General features: G+C 50.9%; 1 protein-coding gene across 2 annotated transcripts in view; it reads right to left on the reverse strand.

The window, feature by feature from the left end:
- Positions 1-9,653, reverse strand: part of CTNNBIP1 (catenin beta interacting protein 1) — a 63,024-nt gene extending 53,371 nt beyond the window's left edge. Inside the window, exon 1 of one of the 2 annotated variants that reach the window (XM_017503721.2) lies at positions 9,380-9,653. The gene's annotated coding sequence lies outside the window, so the exon portion shown is untranslated. The remainder of the gene's footprint in view (positions 1-9,379) is intronic. The other variant, XM_017503730.2, reaches the window with a different exon arrangement.
- Positions 9,654-9,977: the final 324 nt, after the last annotated feature.

Genomic DNA, 9,977 nt, shown 5'->3' on the forward strand with positions numbered 1-9,977 from the left:
ATAGAGAAATCCTGTCTCTACCAAAAAATCAAAAAAAAAAATTTAAAAAGTGCGGCATGATGGCATGTGCCTGTGGTCCCAACTACTTGGGAGGCTGAGGTGGGAGGATCACTTGAACCTGGGAGGTCAAGGCTGCAGTGAGCTGTGATCGTGCCATTGCCCTCCAGCCTGGGCGAATGATGTTTTTAAATGAAATGGAATGGAGTCAGATCAGAACGAAAGAACATCCTTTGTCTGAGTGGTCCTGCCAATGCAGTGCGGTGCCTGACATTGAGCACTTCAATCTCCACTGTCACCACTCATGGACCTAACAGGCCACTCCTCGTCAGAGAAGATTAGGAAGTGAGAGTGGGTAGCCGGCACCCAAGGCAAATGAAAGGCAGACGGGCACACGTGACCCCTTGGTGGCAGCGGCAGCAGCACCTCAGGAGGGAGGAAGGAGCCAGGACTCCATGCTGCTCCAGCTGCCTGAGCTCTTTACATCCCACCATGAGCTCTGGAAGACTGCTCTGTGCAGGAAAGCAGAACTGCGGGTCAGCTTGCTTGCCCGTAAGCCCCACCAAGTCTCCCAAAAAATCACCAGCACCTCATATTCCTGTAACTCCAGCGATCGGCCAGAGGAAGGCCATGTGCCCCTGGAGGCTGTGGGCAGTGCCAACAGCAGTGACACACACAGAGGGAGAAGGACCCTCTGCTTCCGTCTTGAAGCCAAGTGTGAGCACATGCTCAGGAATAGGCTCATAGGGCCTGGCCAGAGCTGACCTTGGCAGTTACCACCTTTTGCTCCCTTCTTGGTAAATAAAATGGGATTATTCAGGGGTTCAGACTCACCACCCTACCGGCTTAAGTGCTAGCAGTACTAACAGCTTCACGTATTTAAATCACACCCCAGGCCCCTCCCCAACACACAAAAGAAATGTAAATTACAAAGGGAGAATCATTAAAACGTCCTCTACCTGGAGAGAATAAAAGAAACCCAGTAGGTCAGAAATGTCTTATTTCATATTCCTGCAGAAAGATATTTGCCAAGGGTGCCAATCAGGGTCAGGATGGGTCTCTGGGAAGCTAGGACTGCCTGAGGCAGGCAGCTGTGAGGCCTCAGTCTGGATAGGGAGGTCAAAGCTAAAGCATCTCCTTGGAAACTGGTCCAAGGTTTGCCTGGTGATTGATCAGGAAGAACAGGGGTGGGGCCCACATTCCATGAGGTGTTCGGTCCACAAGGAACCCTGGTCTTCACAGGAATCCTTACTGGCAGAATCTAGGACTTTAGGGATAGTAACTTCATCTGCCCTGGGGTGGTTATTCAGTTCAGGTCAGGGACATTGACCACAGGATTCCAGCAGCAGAAAACAAGTGGGTTGGACACTTGGGTGCTACTGGGGCTGAAAAAAAAGCCTTAATTGGAGCTGGCTCTCAAAGCCTCCTCCCCAGTTCTCCACATGGGAGAGGATATGGAAATGGGTCACAATCTTCTAGCTGAAACGGCGTCACTGTGGGCTCCAACCACACTTGAAGATGTCCAGGTGCACTGAGTGACCTGGCCTCCTTGCTGTGCAGGCCTTGCCCTCCTAATCAGATGCTGGATGCTGCTGCCCCACCCCTCAGCTTGAAGGGGCAGCTGATTAGCACCAGGAGTGCTACATACAGGAGCTGGTGAAAATAACATCACACGAAGATATGCCACGCTGTCCTGGCACCCTCCTCTCACTCCGAATGTGAATGGCTGCTCTGCCAACCCTTTGCTCTCTCCACCCAGCCCTGGCTGGAGGGACAGAGGAACACTGTGTGCTTTCACATGAACTGCTTGCTAGACCTCCCTGACCTTGGTCTTTGAAGAAACCTGAAAGCCTGGTGCTTGCGGAAGAAAGAACCCTGCCCTCACCCTAATCTGCATATATTGACCCAAAATGGGGGCTAGAGGACATAGGTGTCCCTGTGCATCACTTCCTCCAGGAACCCCATGAGCACTGTGGAGAGCCCACCTGCCATCATATGCCTGCTTTCCAAAGCTGGCAGGGAGAGATGTGTCGGGCAGGAAGAGAACTCTGCAGAGACGAGGTCTGGTGGCTGTTACACAAGAAGCGCACTAAGGTAGTGGCAGAACTTCAAAATCCACAGCCCCATGCAAAAACTTTGAAAAGAAATCCTCAATGTGATCATTTCTCTCGGACTTGAACTCAAGTAACAGTCAAAGGGTTAAGACTTTAAGTGGGAAGGGAATTCTTGCTAACCATGGCTCCTGAGGCGTGCACTGTTACTCAAGATGTCCATACCAAGTACAGCTTTTGTTACATGACACAGAAGGGCTCTAACTGTTTAACTCTTCGACTGCTCTTCTGGAAAACCAACCCAGCCCCCAACCTTAATATCCACTCAGGGCAGGTAGCCACTGGGGCAGGTGTGTACTTCTGGAAATCATATCCTGACTCTCCTCCTAAGAGTTCAAAGTACTCTCATCAAATCATTCTTTCTTCATTCACATGACCCCAACTATGTAACAAGCCTCTTGGTCCTAGACTATGAGCTTGTTATGGGAAAAAACTATTTTTATCCTGCTTACCACGGTATCCTAATACGTATGATGGTGCCCAGATTGTAATAAAGCTTCAAGAAATATTTATTAATTGAATCAATGAGTCATTAGAAGGAAGGAGAGGTAGGGAGGAATAACGGAAGACAATCACCACTTCTTGGTGTCTCTGTGCTCCTGGCTTATAAAAAACATCAGAACCAAGATTAGAAACCAAGCCCTTTAGGCCGGGCACGGTGGCTCAAGCCTGTAATCCCAGCACTTTGGGAGGCCGAGGCGGGTGGATCACGAGGTCAAGAGATTGAGACCATCCTGGTCAACATGGTGAAACCCCGTCTCTACTAAAAATACAAAAAATTAGCTGCGCATGGTGGCACGTGCCTGTAATCCCAGCTACTCAGGAGGCTGAGGCAGGAGAACTGCCTGAACCCAGGAGACGGAGGTTGTGGTGAGCCGAGATCGCGCCATTGCACTCCAGCCTGGGTAACAAGAGCAAAACTCCGTCTCAAAAAAAAAAAAGAAACCAAGCCCTTTAACCTCCTCTTGGCCCTGCCATCGGGGGTCCTCAATCATGTTATGATGCATAGGACACACACTGTTTACAGGAGCTTATACACTACAACACAACCATGAAAAATGGAGCCATAGGTATGACCCTCGATACTTAAGAAACTTCCACAGGGGAGAAACAATGTTTTTGTCCAGTTATTCCCCCACAGAAGGACACCCTTCCCTCTGGGGACTGTTGTCTTTCCCTTTTAAACAAGGCTTCATGGAGGACCAGAGCATAATAGGTCTTTAATAACTGTGTATAACAGCAGTTGGTGCTTAGTTCCCTTTCATAAAAGAAGTTCAAAAGCACTTTGGCTCAAACACCATCATGCCCCCTGGGAACTACGAAGGTTCAAGTATCATTATCCCCATTTACAGTCAAGGTTAAGTAAGGCAAAGGGAGGTTAATTAGCTTGCCCACAGTCAGATAAGACAGGGAAAGGGCCTAGGATGCAAATCCTTTGGAGCGGCCAGCGAGTTATCACCTACATTGGGCTTAAGGGAGACTTTTGTTTCTTCTCTATGGTTTCTGCTGAGAATCAATATATAACATGGTACTCTGAGCTCTGCTTCGGAGTCATACTGCCTGGTTTGAATCCGATTCTGTTCCCAACTAGCTAGATCTCAAACACGTTACTTAACGTTTCTAGGCCTCAGTCTCTGAACATGCAAAATGGTGATAATGGTACGTATCTCAGAAACCGTGAGGATTAAATGAGACAGTGTATGTAAAATGCCACTATCATTCCCTTTCTCAGCTACAAGAGAAAAAGCTTGCACCCACACTGTGTTTAGTTTTTACAAGGCCACACATGACATATGACTAGCAGGCATTTCAGATTCTGCCAATAAAATGCCCCAAGACTCTGAAAATGACTGGCAACACAAGCGTCCTATTTGAGTCCCACTAACTTGTGTTGGCCTCTCAAGGTTAGCAGAGCAAGTGGCATTGTTGACAATAACTGATGATGGGAGGACCAAAAGGGGATCTGAAAAGCTGGCCAACGGCACCCAATCTAAAGAGGCCCATCTGGATTCCTGGTGAGTGGAGCCCTTGGGTTTGACATGCCATTTCGCTCAGTGCTCTACTGAGTTTCCCAACTCCACTCAGCCCATACCAAAGAAAGCCTATGCTTTCTAAGTACCACTGTGTTCCAGATCATGCAATCAAACGGGAGATGGTCAGAAGTGCCAGTGTGGCCCAACCCTCTAGAAAGGGCCTGGTGATAGCAGAAGACTGGATGGGGTGGGGGTAGGAAAGCTGTCCAGTCAATCTTGGTATACTCCCAACAAAGAAACTGTGATATATATGTGTGTGCGCCTCTGATGCATATATGAAGAATGGCTGCAAAACTCCAAGTCTACTTAAGAGTCACTGCCAAGATAAGAAGCTTTAACTCACACAGATAGGAGCCGAGAACACAGACATTCCACTGTAGACGACAAGCTGCTAAGCACCGGCAACACTCATTCATTCAACGCAAGAAACGTTTGCTGATGACTTAGGGACTCGGAAAAAAGGAAGCTCAATAAAATGCAGGCACACGGACACACATACCAGGACCATCATCAACCTAGCTGATGCTTCCCACACCTTCAGGGGACCAGGCCAGAGAAATAAGGAACTTGATGGGAAGAAACTCAATACTCCAGCTGGCCTCCAAAAGCTTCCCAGGACAAAAAGCCTATTCCAAATGCTCTTTCTAACATCCTGCTCTGTCTTTTAGTGTGGACTCAAATATTCTCCTAGATCCCCAGGAAAAGTTCCCATGCAGGAACTTCCCACTGTTCAGAATTCAAGAGTAAAATCCAAACTCCTTACCATGGCCACAAATTTGGCCCCTGCCGACTCATTACTAACCACACTCCAGACCCTCTGGGCTGATTATTCTTGCAGTCCTCTCTGTCTGCAAAGCTGTCCCTCTGGATCACCATGCAGGTCTCCCAAAAGCCACCTTCTCAGAGCTAGCTAAAGCTAAGACCCTAACCCTCATCCCAGCCACTTTCCATTTTCTGTTTTATTTTCCCCCATATCTCACCCTACATACTTTTGTTGACTTGTCCATTTGTTTACTATCTGTCTCTCATGCATTTTGATCTTGTTCTTGGCTATGTCCACAGCACCTGCAACAGTACCTAGCATATAGACACTCAATAAGTCATTCAAGTATTTTCAGAGTACTACAAAATTTGGGTACCAGATTTTAAGAGTAGACAAAAAGAGACAAAAATCTCTGCTCTCAAAGAGCTTAAATGCAGGTGGGAGGTAAGAAGCAGATAAACAGGCTGGACATGGTGGCTCATGCCTGTAATCCCAACACTTTGGAGGCTGAATCAGGCGGATCATGATGTCAGGAGTTTGAGACCAGCCTGACCAACACTGTGAAACCCTGTCTCTACTAAAAATACAAAAATTATCCAGGCATGGTGGTGCACGCCTGTAATCCCAGCTACTCAGGGGGCTGAGGCAGGAGAATTGCTTGAACCTGGGAGGCAGACGTTGCAGTGAGTCAAGATCACGCCACTGAACTCCAGCATGAACAACAAAGTGAGACTCTGTCTCAAAAAAAAAAAAAGCAGATAAACAAAGGCAAAATAATAGTTAATACTTCAATTTATCATATACTAAGTGCCAGGTGCTCTTCTGAGTATCTACTAGGTATTACTTAATTTAATCCAACAACTCCATGAGAAAAATATTACTATTGCACATATGGGGAAACTGAGACACAGAGAGATTAAGTTACCTACTGAAGATCATGCAGCGCCTGATGGCAGAACCAGGATCCAAACCTGATAGTCTTGGTACAAAGTCCGTGGTCTAATTAAGAGCTACACTTCATATTTGCTGAGTGTCAAATAACTACTTGGTCAGCACCTGCAGCAGCTGTTCCCAGTAGGCAGGGATGGAGAGAAAGCAGACCCGTCAAGGAAGGACTGCCCTGTCCTGTGAGCACTGTGAACAAGAGACTGCTGGGTTTACACTATGTTGATCCTGGATGAGGAGTCTACAATAAGCACTGTCTGATGAAAAGGCAGGGGCAGGGGCAGGACTTCTGGTGCCCTGAGATGCCAGGCAAGTTAACCAATATTTGGAGAGTTTAGATTTTGTGCAGGGCACTGATCTAGACACTGTGGTTGTTGCAAAGACAAACCCAGCAGAGATCTGGTCTCAGAAAGCTCAGAGTCACACGTGTACATATGTAGCTGAAACGGGGTAGAAACTGACAGGCATCATAAGAAAACGCATAAACTGCTATAAGACATCAAAAGAGCCAGCTTCTAGGGGCCACAGATGCTTAACCATAAAAGAAGGGGCTGGCCTATGTAACTCCCAAGGTCCTCTCATTCTGACATGTTCTGACAGCACAGATTTAGAGCAGCATGAAGATCAAGTTTTATTGTTTGTTGTTGTTTTGGTGTTGTTGCTGTTGAGATGGAATCTTCCTCTGTCACCCAGGCTGGAGTACAGCGGCACGATCTCAGCTCACTGCAATATCCACCTCCCGGGTTCAAGTGATTCTCCCACCTTAGCCTCCCAAGTAGCTGGGATTACAGGCACCCGCCATCATGTCCGGCTAATTTTTGTATTTTTAGTCGAGATGGCTTTTCACCATGTTGGCCAGGCTGGTCTCCAACTCCTGATCTCAGGTGATCTGCCAGCCTTGGCCTCCCAAAGTGCTGGGTTTACAGCTATGAGCCACTGCACCCAGCCTTATTCTCAAGTTTGTGGCCACTGAGTCGTTCTCCCACCTATCATGAGAACAGGCCCAATTTCTTGGTGCAACATCTTCCAACAGAGGCAGTAATGTTCCTATTTAAATAACACAACCGGATGTGGGAATGAAGCCCAGTATATTCTGCCCTCCTCCACCTCTAACTGGTTTTTAAACCCATAAACCCTCTCCAATCAAGGAGAAGGGGACCTGTTCTATGAGCATGTTGTTATGAGACATCTAAATCTCAGTCTCCAAAGTTTTACTTTGCAGCTCTCCCAGAGGGAACAGACTGACTCCACCTCTTCATTTCCATGGCCACTGCCCCGATCCCTCAAGCCACCATCATCTCCTGCCAGGTAGCTGCAACCGTCTGTCTCATAATTGGTATCCCTGCCTCTACCTTTGCTCCTTACAATCCAGTCGCTACACAGCAGCCAGAACAATCTTTCAGAACAAATCAGACTTTATCCTCTCTCTGCTTAAAACCCTTCAATGGCCTCTAACTGTTCTTGGAGTAAAATCCAAACTCTTTATTATTACCTACAAAATCACTGTTTTGATCCATAGGTTCTTCCCCCCCCCCCCCAAGACGGAGTCTTGCTCTGTCACCCAGGCTGGAGTGCAGTGGTGTGATCTTGGTTCACTGCAACTCTGCCTCCCAGGTTCAGGCAATTCTCCTGCCTCAGTCTCCCAAGCAGCTGGGACTACAGACAGGTGTCATCACGCCTGGCTAATTTTTGCATTTTTAGTAGAGATGGGGTTTCATCATGTTGGCCAGGCCTCCCAAAGTGCTGGGATTACAGGCATGAGCCACTGTGCCCGGCCTGATCCACAGATTCTTATATGTAATCTGTCTCCTCTCTACCTTCACAGCACTTACCACTACTGAAATTATTTTGTACACTTGTTTACTCACTTATTGTGTGACTTCCCTCCTCTTTAAAATGTCATCTCTAAGGAGGGCACAAACCGTGCCTGTCTTCCCCACTAAAGCCCCAGTACTTGGAATGGTGCCTGGCACATAGTAAATGCTCACTACTGAATGAATGAATCTCCATCCCATAGAGGTGATTTGCATTTACAAGGGAGGACCATGAACTCCACCAGCAAACCATGAATGACACATTGGCATTTAACAGCCGGCACCTTTATTTATGATCCAAAGTCCTACTTTATTTTTTTTTTTATTTATTTTTTTTTTTTTGAGACGGAGTTTCGCTCTTGTTACCCAGGCTGGAGTGCAATGGCGCGATCTCGGCTCACCGCAACCTCCGCCTCCTGGGTTCAGGCAATTCTCCTGCCTCAGCCTCCTGAGTAGCTGGGATTACAGGCACGCACCACCATGCCCAGCTAATTTTTTGTAGCTTTAGTAGAGACGGGGTTTCACCATGTTGACCAGGATGGTCTCGATCTCTTGACCTCGTGATCCACCCGCCTCGGCCTCCCAAAGTGCTGGGATTACAGGCTTGAGCCACCGCGCCCGGCTCCAAAGTCCTACTTTAAATCTGAGGAAGCTGCTGGTATCTCTGGACACTTTAATGGCACAAGAGATCAGTTATCACATGGGGACACACGCCAGGAACTGGAGCCCAGTGGTTGTAGCAGGGAGCTAAGAGCCAAGGCTCCTGAAAACAAAACCTCAAGGCAAACCCTGACTTGCCTCCAGGTTCCTTACCCACACACCCTGTGCCTCAATTTACTCAGCAGTTGGCTAAACATGTTTCTCTCAGTTCTGTGAGTGACAGGAGACAAAATAATTAACAGCTGGAGCATACTGAGATCCTCAGATAGGAGGTGCTGCAAGCCACACGTCTCATTATTCATAAAACTCTTGATTTGCTGCCAACACGGCCCCCTCCGCCTTCCCAGGGGCTATCCTGAAGACAGGCGCTGCTCAGACAAGTTCAGCTCACAAGGCAGAGGGATGAATGGAGGGCCTAGCAGAGGCTGGGTGTCCAGACCTGGGTGTCTCGGTTACCAGGTTCCAAAAAAGGAAGGTGGTTGGGGTGGGGTGATGAAAAGGAGGTGAGAGGTGCAGTTTGGGGCTCCAGGTGGTTAATTTTGCAGGTTCGTGCATACGCGCCCGCCATCCAGGTGAGACAAGTGCCCCACCGGGTACCTTCCAGGAAGGCTCACCGGGGAGGGGTGGAATCGGGAGACCACAGTTCAATCAAACTAGAGAGGGAGGAAGGGCGGCCCAGCGTTTAGTTCGGGGAAATATGGAGAGTGAGAGTCTGGGAGTGGGCGCAGGTGAGGGAAGCAGCAGGGACCCGGGGGCCGGGAGGGCGGACCGGCGATGACAGCCACCCGCCGCGGCGAGGTGAGCAACAGGGTGGGCGGCGCGGACACCTGTGGAAGCGACCCCGGGGCGAAGGTGAGGGAGGCAGGAGGTGCCCTGCGGCGGGAGGCGGCCAGGCCCAGACCAGGGCGCCGCGCTACCGGGGCGGGCGGGGGTCCGAGCAGGGTCAGGGGCGCTCTCCGCGGCCCCTCCCCGGTAGACAAAGGGCTGGCCGCTCCCCCGAGCCCCGGCGCGGCGCGGGCCCGGGCGCTGCAGACTCGGCCCGGCCTCGGCGCTTACCTGGGCCGCCAGACCCGGCCGGGCCGGCGGGGGCAGCGGGTCTGGGGAGCAGCGCGCGGCGGCCTGTTCCGGGGCGTGCTCAGCCCGAGCAGCCGCGGCGGCGGCGGCGGCGGCAGCAGCAGCAGCGGGAGCGGCCGCCTCAGCCTCCGCCTCCCGCTCCAAGAGTCACCGCGGTGGGGAGGGAGGGAGGGAGGCGCCAGGCCGCCGGGGGAGGGACCGGCAGAGGGGGCGGCATCTGGCTCCGCGCGGGCTGCTGAGGCGCGGCGGCGGCAACGCCCGGGAGGGAGGTGGGCGCGGGGTGAGGGCCGGGGGCCGGGGCGGGGCCTGCGTGTGGGGCGGGGCCCGGGGCTGCGCATTGGTTAACTCAGCCTGCGGGTGGGGCTGCACGTTGCGGGGCGGGGCCAGTGCGGTGCGCGTGAGCGCTCATTGGGCTCTTCTGGAAGGGGGCTTGACAAGAGTCATAGGGGCTGGGCCATGAGGTGGGCGGGGGGAACAGAGCGCGGATAGTGGCGGAGTCCGCGCTGAGAGCGAAGGGGAGGAGCGGGCCGGGGGTGGTCAGGGAAGGCGGGGCGGGCGCGGGGAGGAGGCGGTGTCCTGG

Source organism: Cebus imitator, unplaced genomic scaffold (genome assembly GCF_001604975.1).
Source record: "Cebus imitator isolate Cc_AM_T3 unplaced genomic scaffold, Cebus_imitator-1.0 Scaffold15, whole genome shotgun sequence".
NCBI classification, from domain to species: Eukaryota; Metazoa; Chordata; class Mammalia; order Primates; family Cebidae; genus Cebus; species Cebus imitator.